The sequence below is a fragment of the Silurus aristotelis genome (assembly GCF_946808225.1).
Source record: "Silurus aristotelis genome assembly, chromosome: 9".
Taxonomy (NCBI): Eukaryota; Metazoa; Chordata; class Actinopteri; order Siluriformes; family Siluridae; genus Silurus; species Silurus aristotelis.
In genome coordinates this window covers 26,567,375-26,580,864 of record NC_139582.1, presented here as the reverse complement: position 1 = coordinate 26,580,864, position 13,490 = coordinate 26,567,375, and the positions used below count along the sequence as shown (strand labels likewise).

Below are 13,490 nucleotides of genomic sequence, written 5' to 3'. Positions count from 1 at the left end.
TTGCAAAGCTTTTATCACTTTGAATTTACAAGTGTTTACGATGGTTTGGGTATTTAAGGAAATTTGGTGAAACAAGCATTCTGTAGTCAGAACTTCTCTGTGTGTCTCTATTGCCAGGTATAGTGATTCTTTAACATTTCTTTAGTAAACTGCATTGTTAAAATATTTGGTTTTATGTTGATCATGTCATGCTTCTATTATTTGTTTTAAATGTGACATTTGTTTATTGATTATTGCCTGGCAAATAAATGTAAAATTCTTGATTAACTCTGAAACTTCCTGAAATAATTTATATCTAGTTGATTATGTAGCCTGGTGTTACCGCAAATCTACGACCAGGATAGTACAAACTGAAGGCTCATGAACGGATGGAGCATAGAGCACAACGTCTGAGACCTTCTGATTTCTGACGATCACTGATTTAGCAAGTTATAACTAAGTGGCTAAATACAGTATTCTTTATGCATGAGCAAGCATTGAGAGGTCTACTTAAAGAATATTAGTTTACCGTTATATCCTCTGACTAAGATTCGGACTGGCATTGTGCCTCCTTGAGCAGGTATCGTTTGCCAAGCACAAGGTTCTAAGCGACTCCAGGTCCATAACGAATGATTAATTGAAAAGACGGAATGCAACCAATAAGGTGATCAGCTTAAATTAAAGATATTCAAGTTAAATCTTTATTATAAATTGGAGTCTGATTAGAGGTAAAAATTAGATTCATGTAACAAAGTGCAATCCATTTAAGTAATCTTTTACAGCCGCGCGAAAGACTAACATGCAGAATACCTTCACCCACACCAGTGGATTCCGTCATTGGGCCATTGGGTGGGCACCTTACATCTTACTTAGATTTTAGTTCTGTGTTGCTTTGTGTCATTTTGTCTTGTATTATGGAGCACTTCGGTCCTTAAGCAATATTGTTTTGTTTTACTGTGTACTGTACAGCATATGATTAAAATGACAATAAAAACAATTTATTTCACTGTAGGAGCTATTTTTAATTTCTTGTACATTTAGATAGATAGATAGATAGATAGATAGATAGATAGATAGATAGATAGATAGATAGATAGATAGATAGATAGATAGATAGATAGATAGATAGATAGATAGATAGATAGTTGGGACTGGAGGTGACCTTAAAACCAAAAACCTCCTGTGGTAAAAATATACAAAAACAAAAAACTAACACCTGATAAAGATCTTCTCCAGGACAAACATCTCACATCAGTAGGACAGAATTTTCCCCAAACCTGAGATCTTTATTTTTGGTCTGTTCTACTGATATTGTACTGAGATCATATTTCCAATCGCACTGAGACCTTTAAAATAATACCAAACATGTAAAGTTAAAATTCATACATTCCTAAACTATAATAACTGCAGTATGCAAGTATAGTAGCTTGAATTCCAGGACCTTCTTAATCATCTTACCATGACCCGGTCATATCCCCAGGAGGGAAAGAGGGGGCTCAAGGATGGGTGAGTGTGCAGCTGAACAGATGTCTTCCTCTCCTCAAATTAAAGAGATCTTCTTCTCAGATTAGAAAGCTTAATGTTTTGTTGCATGGCAGTTATTGGGGTCTGACCTCATGGAAAGATCTGACAATCCTTACAACTTCCTCAATAATTCCTGAGGAACAGGAAATGGCAGCACTGGAGAGCAAAAATCTGTAAAGCTCTGGGCAGGTTTAGATTCAGCATGTGAGCACATGTCCTACATATAATAAAGTAAAAATCTATAATTATTGTAATGTATAATAAAAATGTAATATTTAAAATTTTGTTGTGTTTTGTTTCTTTTATAAAAGTGTTGTACTTCATTTAAATCATAACTAAAAATTAAAAGTTTAGTTAGAATTCAGCCTTATAACATCTACTGTTAAAATAGAACTTTTAACAACCTCAGTTAGTTAAAAACATCAGAAATAACACTTTGGCATTCAAAACATTACAAAATAATTTAATTCAATAAATTAATTTTAATAACTCAATCCATTCAGTTTTGTTTGGTTCGTTAATTTCTACTCTGTAGATTCAGTTCAAGTAACTCGGTTCAAAAGAGTTCGGTTCAATAAATTCATTAAAAAATAATAAGGTCCAGAAGAGTCGGTTCACTGGATTCGGTTCAATTGAGTCTGAATCGAAAGATTCACTTGTAAATGACTCGATTGCACAGTTCTAACAAAATCTGTAACATAAAACATTCTGTCTCCTTAAAAATATTTCTTTTAGCAGTCTCTCTCAAGAAAAAGAAACTTTTGTTCTGTTTGTGCAAAACCAGCAGCTGGTCAGAAAGTTCCTTCTCTGTTCCTGGGTTAGTTTGAGGGTTTCACCTCACTCAGCTTCATCTCCGTGGTTTGGCTCGACATCTTACATCATCGTCTCATTGTAATGAACGGTGTTCCAGCATGAAAAACCCTTGACCTGCATATATACAGGCGATAATCAGTTCCCAAACATCTCAACATTCACTGTTTCTAGTTCAATAACAGAACAAATAGCATACGTACAGTTCAGAGTCTGATTTAAGGTTTGATCAAGTTTTCATTTTATTCTAACAATATGTTTGATTGAGTTCTTGCATGTAGATGATACTTTTAATAAATTTAATACTAACTTCATGCAGTTTCTCAACATAAAACCTGGATTTTATAAAAACCTTTTGACAAAATAAATTGTTTAAATGTTATTAAATCTGTACTCGTTATTTCTACATTATTTATTATATTAATTTTATTCAGCTTCATTTAACTTCTGTTTCATTTATTTATATCACAAAAATTCAGCTATAATATAATTATTAATATTAATGATAATATTAATAATAATAATAATAATAATAATAATAATAATAATAATAATAATAATAACTGCAGTTGGTCAGATTTTAGTCTTACACTGCCCTCTAGTGGCTCTGTCAGGAATTTCTTTTTACTTAAATATGTATAAATATTATTAATCGTTTTCGTTGTCTAGGTATATCAGGTTGAGGAGTCTCCCCCGTGTGGATGGAGGAGGTACTGCTACAGTTTAGAGCCTGATTTGAGGTCAGATCAAGTTGAGTTCTTAGAGTAAGTTTGATTGAGTTCTAACATGTAAATGGTACATTTAATAAATTTAGTACCACCTTCACGCAGGTTCTCAGCATAAATAGTGAATTTTATAGAAACATTTTTGGACAAAATAAATGTTATTAAATCTGTACTTGTCTTTTCTGGATCATTTATTTTATAACATTAATATTAATCAGCTTTATTTAACCTGAATTTCATTTATTTATATTGCACTAATACTCAAAAATCTTCTAGAGCTTCACCACTACATCACTCAAATACTACTGCAGTGTGTAATCTTCTAATAAACCCTAATAGTGACATGGTGTTGTATAAATAATAGTAAATGTGAATATTCCTTTCAGATAAAAGTCATAGAGTGCATTTTAGGTGAATTTATGAACCACATCTGGCTTGAAAAGACTGGTGTCCAAATACTTTTGACCACACAGTGTGTTTCAGCTGAAAAGCAGCAGCTTCGGATCAGTCTCGTTTCCACTGGGATTCAATCTGAAATCACTTTTGATTATATAAAATATTTTTATATCATATATTATATATAATGTTTACAGATATATAATGATGTTTACAGATCATTGGACAAGACACCTGTCAGTCAAGATATACAGGTGAATGACAGGTGTCTCGTCCAATAATCGGTAAGTTTACATTCACAAACGATACCTACCTTTTCCGGTTTGTCTGACTTGTCGTTGTGTTTTCGGATTTGTTAATTTGTTTTTGAATTTGTTGATTTGTTTTCGGATTTGTTATTTTGTCTTCAGATTTGTTAATTTGTTTTTGGATTTATTTTGTTTTTGGATTTGTTTTGTTTTTGCATTTGTTATTTTGTTTTAGGATTTGTTAATGTGTTTTGCACTTCTTGGCCACTGTACTAATTTGGTAATGTTTGTTTATAACTTGGTTTATTTAAAAAGGCAACATTTTATGTAAAATTCCCTTTAAAAGTGTAGTGCAATGTAATTCGTTGTGATAACGCTAGAGGGAGCTAAAGTTGAGTAGAACATTACTGCCACCTACTGGACATTGAACACTTTTTAAAATGAAGTGGAAGATTAAACAGTACTGTATGATAAAGAAGTGTTTAAATAAATACATTTATGTGCAGGAAGACCAGATGTAATTATTCTTACTGTTTGTGTTTCATTTATAATGTGACCCAGACAGCACCTATATTTTATAGTTTCACTGAAAACAATTTAAAATAAGGTTAATTTTTATGAACTAACTTTAACAAATACCATTCCCAATGGCATTCATTCAATCCATTTTATAGGAAAGAGAAAGAGATAAAAAAAAAAAGATAAAATAAAATTTTAATCTGTGTGACATGAACAACTCATATTTCTTGTCCACTTAAATCCCACCCTCCCTCCATCCTCTACGCCGCTCCAACAGTTCAACACACTCCCTCCATCCTGCACAGGGCCGGCCCTGGTCAATTTTCTGCCCTGAGCAAGATTTTACTTGGTGCCACTTCCCTCACAGCCCATTCACCAATAATCATTGTGTTCAAACATTCATAACCTTATTTTAAATTGTTTCCAGAAACCAGCTGCAGCTCAAGTTCCAGCTGTGGAGGAGAAACCAGCACAAGTTTAAAATTCAGTTCAGGTCCTTCAGCATCTGTGAGTGAATTCCAGATCTACAAGGACACAACATTAACAACACACACACACACACACACACACACACACACACACACACACACACACACACACACACACACACAACAATAACTATATTTAGTAGTTATATTTGGGGCTAAGGATATCGATCATTTTAGTAATCGAGTTTTCTACTCATTAGTAATCGAGTAATCGGATAAGAAGCATTTTTTCTTTATTAATGAGCGACACTAAATATACAAGAGAAAATAAGACGGATCTTTTAAAATGAACAATTAAATTTGTTTCCTTTTTAAAAAAAATTATTTTTATTGCTGAAAATGCAGTCTGTGAAAACTAAACCCATTTAGATCATTTGCATTTTATTTGCAAAATATATATACAGTACAGACCAAACGTTTGGACACACCTTTTCATTCAAAGAGTTTTCTTTATTTTCATGACTATGAAAATTGTAGATTCACACTGAAGGCATCAAAACTATGAATTAACACGTGGAATTATATATGGAATTATATACATAACAAAAAAGTCTGAAACAACTGAAAAAATGTCATATTGTAGGTTCTTCAAAGTAGCCACCTTTTGCTTTGATTACTGCTTTGCACACTCTTGGCATTCTCTTGATGAGCTTCAAGAGGTAGTCACCTGAAATGGTCTTCCAACAGTCTTGAAGGAGTTCCCCGAGAGATGCTTGGCACTTGTTGGCCCTTTTGCCTTCACTCTGCGGTCCAGCTCACCCCTAAACCATCTCGATTGGGTTCAGGTCCGGTGACTGTGGAGGCCTGGTCATCTGGTGCAGCACCCCATCACTCTCCTTCTTGGTCAAATAGCCCTTGATGCCTTCAGTGTGACTCTACAATTTTCATAGTCATGAAAATAAAGAAAACTCTTTGAATGAGAAGGTGTGTCCCAACTTTTGGTCTGTACTGTATATAAATAAAAAATCATAAATAAACTCTGACTTTATTTCTCGTAAACATTCAACATTTCTGGTGCCTCCACCGGTAACCATGTTGTGGGTCTGAAGTTTGAAGCTGTTTTTAAGAGTCACATGTCACATGGGCCTCATGCAAAACACACGCCGGCTACTGACTGCTGGTTTAGAGCCAAACGTGGTTTATCCAAACCACCAAAAGGAGATGTTGATGAAAGATCTCTGTTGTGCGGTTGGTTAGCGTGTTCTGCTGTTAGCCATTTAAACATCCATCTAAATGCAGGTTGAGATGCTGGAGCTTCTGCATACTGGTTTTTGGGCCGATGAGCAAAATCTCCGTCTTATCAGAATTTAATAATAGAAAGTTATGGGTCATCCAATCTCTTATTTCTTTAACACACTCAGTTATCCGAGCTAATTGATCTATTTCGCCTGGTTTTGATGAGATATATAGCTGGGTATCATCAGCATAACAATGGAAGCTAATTCCATGACTTCTAATAATATATCCTAAGGGAAGCGTGTATATTGTGAAAAGCAGGGGTCCTAGAACTGAACCTTGTGGCACGCCATATTTTACTAGCATTAGCCTGGATAGCTCTCCATTCAAGTCTACGAAACGGTAACGATCGGACAGGTAGGATTTAAACCAGCTTAGTGCCTGTCCCTGAATGCCGTAATGTAATTCTGTAAGCGGCATGAGATCAGAGAGATGAGACGAGGTGACACACACTTACACACTGCTACAGTACAGTGTCCCATGAACATGCAGGAAACGTTTAATTTCGAATGAAGTCAGTTAATTTCATTCACTGATTCATTCACGATGAAAGAAGAAAGACTTGAAAGCCTGAACTTTCTTCTGTCCAGGAAATCACTCACACTCGACCTCATTATATTTATCTGTACTTATTTTCAGGTCCAGCCGCATGCAGCAGGTACATACTTTGACCGTCCTACAGAAGAACACACACACATCCACCATGCAAAGAGAAAAAGGTACACACATGCCTACACTTCCACAGAGTCAGTGTGTGGAATGAAGCTTATTGCTGTCCTCTTTAGCCTACAGATATGGAAACTATCTGAAAAAGGATCCAGGCAGAATTGGACGGGGACAAAAAATCAGCCCTGGGGTTTTGGTCCAGATCGGCCCACTACATACGATCACAAACACTACTCCTCTTTGCACACCCTTGAATATGTATATGAACTCTTATTTCATAAAAGCACTAAAGCCATATAATAACAGGTAGAAAAAAGTGAGAATTTACACATTAAAAACTTATTTAAAAAAAAATAATAATTATTTATTATTACAATAAAACTCCAATCCACACTGATTCAATTCAATTCAATTCATTTTTATTTGTATAGCGCTTTTAACAATGAACATTGTCTCAAAGCAGCTTTACACAGATGATGTGGTGATTAAAAGTGAATATGTTCTTTATAAGTAAGTTTGTCCCTGATGAGTGAGCCGGTGGCGACTGTGGCAAGGAAAAACTCCCCGAGACGGCATAAGGAAGAAACCTTGAGAGAAACCAGACTCCAGAGGGAACCCATCCTCATCTGGGTTGCACCAAATGTCCATTTATAGCAGATATACGATGTTGCGGGGTGCAGTGATGATGATCAGTTTGCGGGGTGCAGTGATGATGATTAGAAAAGCGAAAAGTAGTCCTAAATCGATGTAGCAGACTGCTGACATTAACTACAGTTCAATCCATCCTCAAAGCTCTCGTTCTTCCCGACTGATGAATCCTAAAACTAGTTATGACTCACACAGAGCCCAAAATGGGGGATGTTTGAAAATGTGATTGGGTCAGCCCATTAATATCTGTAATTTTTTTTAAGGACTATAAAATGTGTGTATGCAGTATAAGTGACTTGTACCTAATTGTTTGTTTGTAGTGCTTTAAGTGTATGAACTTTATTCATATTGAAAATTATTCATGAAGAACAAATAAATAAATAAATAAATCCTGCGGTTCATTGCGCACCACCTGTCATATCTTTATTCTCCACTAGAGGGCCCTCACTTTGAATACCACTAAGCTAGGCTAACTAGCCGGCTAACTCAGCTTTGATAGTCTTCATCCTCAGTCTAAATATTCTACATTTAGTGAGCTATAAATACAATATAAGTATCGTAATAACTTAAAATAGAATGTATTTGTCTTTTTGGGTAATTTTTTGTCAGATATTCTAAGAAACTAGTGAACACAAAAACAGCGCTAGCAAACCCGGCTAGCATGAGGCTAATGATGATGTCTCCTACACCATTAGCCGGAAGGTCCATTTCTGCTCACTGCAACATTTCTGGAAATATTATCGCTCTTTTATTCTTAATTTTTTTTTGTAAAATTTATCAGCTTTTTCCTGCAAGTACATGAATTTGATGTAAATTATCAGGATTAGACAATAAATGATGAACACCGCTTTTCTCCTCTTCACTCCGGTACAGATAGTCCTGATCACCTTTCCACCTGTTTGAGGCTTTTATGGGTGATTTGTTTCTCAATAATAATATTAATTATAATAATAAAGGTCGTACAGATGCTCCATCCTGGCAGAGGGTCTTCAACAATATATATAAACATGTGCAATGATTAATGATTAAAATAAAAAATAAAGTAGAATCATTACACAATATATATATATATATATATATATATATATATATATATATATATATATATATATATATAATATTTATAAACAGTAAAATAATATCAAGTTTCTGAGTGGCAGATGAAGGACAAAGATATCTAAATTGTGAATGTAGCACACTTTTATCAGGAACATTTAAAGTTATGGAGGGCATTTCAGCTGTGAGTCCCAAAATTTGGGCTGGGTGGGGGGGTGATGTGGTGTGATGTGGTGGGGCGAACCAGACATAGTCTCAGATAAATGTTTGTAGGAATCTATGTGATTCTATATGTGTGATTGTGGGAGAGGGCTGATTGGTAAATGGGATAGTTGACCACGCCCATTATGCATATGAGTTGGCCGAAACACGCGGCGGGGAGATGCTTATAGCGCCAATTAATCATCTGTGAGACAGAGTACAGTGTACAGAGATCTAGTAGTTCTTAAGCTGTGATTGAGTTCTTCTTTTGTCCGGCCTGCACATAGCTTAGTGGTTATGTATCTGGTTGCAGTGCTCATTGCGAGACAAAGTCGCGGTTTGATTCCCGCGATGGCGTTTCATGCTAATGAGATGTTAGCTGCAACCAGGCAGGCTGTTGTTTTGGGATTATGTTTTGTTTTGTTTTTTTACCCAGAATTATTTATTTCTTTGTGTATTCTCTTTTAGGTATTAATGTATTTAAAATATAAACATGCAAAAAGAGACAGACTTTTTTTTTTCTGTTAAGTTTAAATATCCTTGAATTATTATTATTTTTTTTCTTTTTTGTATCTTTGGGCACTTTTAACCAGACAGGTTACAAAGGATGTGTTTTATTAATGTATTTCAGATGTAATATATTTATAAAATATGATTTTTTTATTTGTGTATATCTTGTTTTCATTTATTTAAGATGTAAACAACAGAATGACAGAAAATGCTTTTAACTCCCAAGTTTTTTACTGTTGAACTAGTAATTACAGTACATTCTTCTAAATGCAAGATCTATCTATCTATCTATCTATCTATCTATCTATCTATCTATCTATCTATCTATCTATCTATCTATCTATCTATCTATCTATCTATCTATCTATCTATTACAGTACATTCTTCTAAATGCAAGATCTATCTATCTATCTATCTATCTATCTATCTATCTATCTATCTATCTATCTATCTATCTATCTATCTATCTATCTATCTATCTATCTATCTATCTATCTATCTATCTATCTGTCTGTCTGTCTGTCTGTCTATCTGTCTGTCTGTCTGTCTGTCTGTCTGTCTGTGATAAAAGTGTAGCAGACTGCTGACATTAACTACAGTCCAAATCCGTCTTCAAAGCTCCTGTGTTACTCCGTCATTTCATGGATCTCCAGGCCGTTGTTGTGAAACCATCCCCAGCTGCACAGAGTGTCCTCCAGTCAAAGAGAACGCCATCCAGAGGCAGTCCGGGACAAAGCGGGCAGATCCGATTCGAATAGATGGATGGGAATATATACATTCGAGAAAAAGAAAACATTTTCCAGAAAGCAGGAGGCAAGAATTTAAGGTGGAGGGGCATCTTCTACTTCTACAGCTACAATTATTTATTTGTTTTTGTAATACATTTAGAAAAGTGTCAACCATATTCAGGTGAATGTCATGCGGTATGTGATTATAAATCTTCATTTTTTTTTTTTTTTTTATTCTTTAGTTCAACATATAAAAGACTGTAATATATTATAGGGTTGTTTATCTGTTCTTATAGCTTCATTGTCAGTGATATTGTTGATCCATTTCTGATGGTTCTTTGTGTCCTTCAGCCTGCTGTCCTTCATCTTGCAGTTTAATCTCAATCATGACTCCTTTCTGTGTAACAGAATGCTGATGAACAGAGAAGCTTCATGTGTGTACATCTACATGTAGAGGAATGTATCTACCTTGATGTTATCTCTTCTCTGCATCTCCTCTCCTTCTGGTTCTGCTGGAGAATCTGCCTCAGAGCAGTTTCCATATCTGTAGGCTTAAGAGAACAGCAATAAGCTTCATTCCACACACTGACTCTGTGGAAGTGTAGGAGTGTGTGTGTATCTTTTTCTCTTTGCATGGTGGATGTGTGTGTGTTCTTCTGTAGGACGGTCCAAGTATGTACCTGCTGCATGCGGCTGGACCTGAAAAGAAGTACAGATAAATATAATGAGGTCGAGTGTGAGTGATTTCCTGGACAGAAGAAAGTTCAGGCTTCCAAGTTTTTCTTCTTTCATCGTGAATGAATCAGTAAATGAAATAAACTGTCTTCATTAGAAATTAAACGTTTCCTGCATGTTCATGGGACACTGTACTGTAGCGGTGTGTAAGTGTGTGTCACCTCGTCTCATCTCTCTGATCTCATCCTGATAATGCTGTTCGATTTGTTGCAACTGCCTCAGATACTCTTACACACACACACACACACACACACACACACACACACACTTCTGCAAGGATGAACCCTGTTGATGTGCAACGACTCTCTCATTGAGGCATCTGGACCATTCAGCATCTGCTGTACTTGGCCCCAGATCCTGCATTTAAATAAAGTAAAGTAAGATTTTACATTAAAAACAAATGTTTTTGTATTTTCAGACCTTTCAGTTAAAAAGATTCAGACCTTTTCCATGATTTAAGGAGGATTCTGGTCTCCTAATATACGTGTGGGTTTAAATCCCACTTCTGAAGTGACAAAATTATATTTTATTTGATAGATTTAATGTCCAAATATTCACATTTGTATCTGTAATATTAACTGGATGTGGGCATGATCTCAACTGTAAACCCTCAAAATGAAACAGTTTTAAAATAAATGTGAAGGAATTAGAAATAAATGATGTTTGTGATCTGGCACACTTGATATTCTTCATATCTACAGTGGGGGAAATAATTATTCAATCCCCTGCTTATCTTGTAAATTTACCCCCTCACAAAGAAATGAACAGTCTAGAATTTATTATGACTCAACTTGTATACTTAAATTTTCTGATTTCTTTGTATGAATTCAATATTTGGCTTGATGGCTACATCTGGTGGAAATTTTGTGTCAATAGCCCACTTTGAAATCCCCTTACTGATAAAAATGCTGGTGTGTGAAATACTTATTGTCCCCGCTGAATATATATATATATACATACATACACACACACACAGTGTTGTGCTCGTCACAAAAAAAATAGTAACTAGTTACAGTAACTCAATTACTTTGTTGATTACTTTCACCAAAAAGTAATGCGTTACTGTTCAAAGTAACTTTTTAGTTTCTTTTTTAAAGAACCTTCTTTAATGTTCCCATTAATGCCCTTTTATGCGTTATGGTCTACAAACACAAAACTGACTTAAACACAGTAATTTTTAAACACTATTATATTAAAGTCAGAGCAGCACAAACTGAATATTTCACAAGGATTTCTGAAATAAATAACAAAACAAGCTGAATTATATATTCACAATCAAAAACTAAAGTGGCTTCTGCTGTTGTGTTGAGCTCTTAAACATGTTCTTTTCACAGCTGAAGTATAAAAACTATCAACAATGTAGAACAGAACACTGGGTTAGCTTCTAGCTTCTAGCTTCGTCGAGGCATGGAGTTTATGGAGGAGCTTCGACAGATTGGAGTTGCTGTTTATCGCAGTAGATACGACCTTCGAACCAGAAAGACACAGCTTACGTTTAACTAAAAAGTTTTTGTCTTCAACTAAAGTGAAATAATGAGCATATTTCCATTTTGAGAAACTCGTCTTGCTCTCGCCTCGACTCGACATTACTGCTGCACAGACCTGAATAAACGGAGACACGCCCACAGCGCGTCTTCTTCGTGTTTACAGTGGTTCATCCACCAATCCTACAATGAGTCTCTGCTGTAAACAGGTTAGACTGTAGTCTACACTTCAGCCCAAATTAATTCATTTTATAAAAGTAACTGCGTTACAGTAACACGTTACTGCCCAACACTGCTCGTGCCATTGGCTGAGTGCTTTCATGGAACAGGGTGGAACAGACTACGTGCCGGCGAGCTCAGTCGCTAGAGCACGAGACTCTTAATCTCAGGGTCGTGGGTTCGAGCCCCATGTTGGATGTGGGGCTCAAACTACAATAATGAACTCAACAGTAGAAGCAACAGCACTATAGACACTCTGGAGTTGACACATGGTAAGAAGTCTTCAATGCTGCACACAGAAACCTTGTTAGATTTCAAAACCTTCACCACTTGGGCATTACATTAAGTCTCATTGAAAAGTCATCATGTTAGATTTCTTGCCTCACCTGAATACCGCACTTCCTAAATATTTTGAATAAATGTTCTGAATGTCCTACATAACATGTCTGATCTTTACCGAGTGACAAAAAAAAAAAAATTCACCTTATCAGCTAATTAGCTTTCAGCAGTTCTAGGCACTGACACTGACTTCACTGAAAAGAAATTGTGCTGCTGTCATCAAATTCATAATTCTGGAATTGCATTTTGTAAGACACTCTGGAACAGAGATTCAAAACTGTGCATGTAGTGAATATTGTTTGTTTTCCAACTTGCACATGTTTCCTCAAAAGTATAAAATGCTGAGTAGTTTAAAACCCAGTAATTTTACACCTCCTCTTCTTCTTCTTTTTTTTGTGTCTTTTATCTATGAGTCTGTCATGGGGAAGGAATAGAGGACACATTGCCACCTAATGGACACTTGTGTAATTAACCCGTTTATAAAAATACATTTCTGTAGTAAATCTGTCTGAAATGTGCAACACCTCAGAGCTCTGCAACATGTTGTTCTATAGACACCGTATTGTTCCTGTTGCCGTGTAGTTCCTTGTGTATTATGTACAGGGTTCCTACAGGTTTCTTCAAGTTAAATTCAAGTCTTTTAAAGACCTTTTTAAGACCATTTATATAAAAAATTTCACGTCCCTACCAGCAAAGAAAAACAAAATCCTTGAACTTGTGTTCATTTATTTTTCAAATGTGGAATGGGTAAAAGATAAGCCAAGCAGTGTGAAAAATAAAAACATTTTAGTAGGCCACAAGAAAGTTTGCCGAACAATGTTAAGTTGTTTTTTAACATGAGCTAGCTACTTATTCCATGCTGGGAATATGGGGAACTGAGAGACCCCTGAACAATAAACATCGAAAATCAGAACTCAACAATACATTAAATTCAATTAAGAAACACAGTCAACTCCTTAGCTCTTCACTCAGGGCAGCA

The 13,490-nt window shown here is 35.5% G+C and overlaps 1 long non-coding RNA gene across 1 annotated transcript in view; it reads left to right on the top strand.

The window, feature by feature from the left end:
• The window catches only part of LOC310731235, a 276,213-nt gene that overhangs the window by 27,370 nt on the left and 235,353 nt on the right, over positions 1 to 13,490 (top strand). The window lies entirely within an intron of this gene.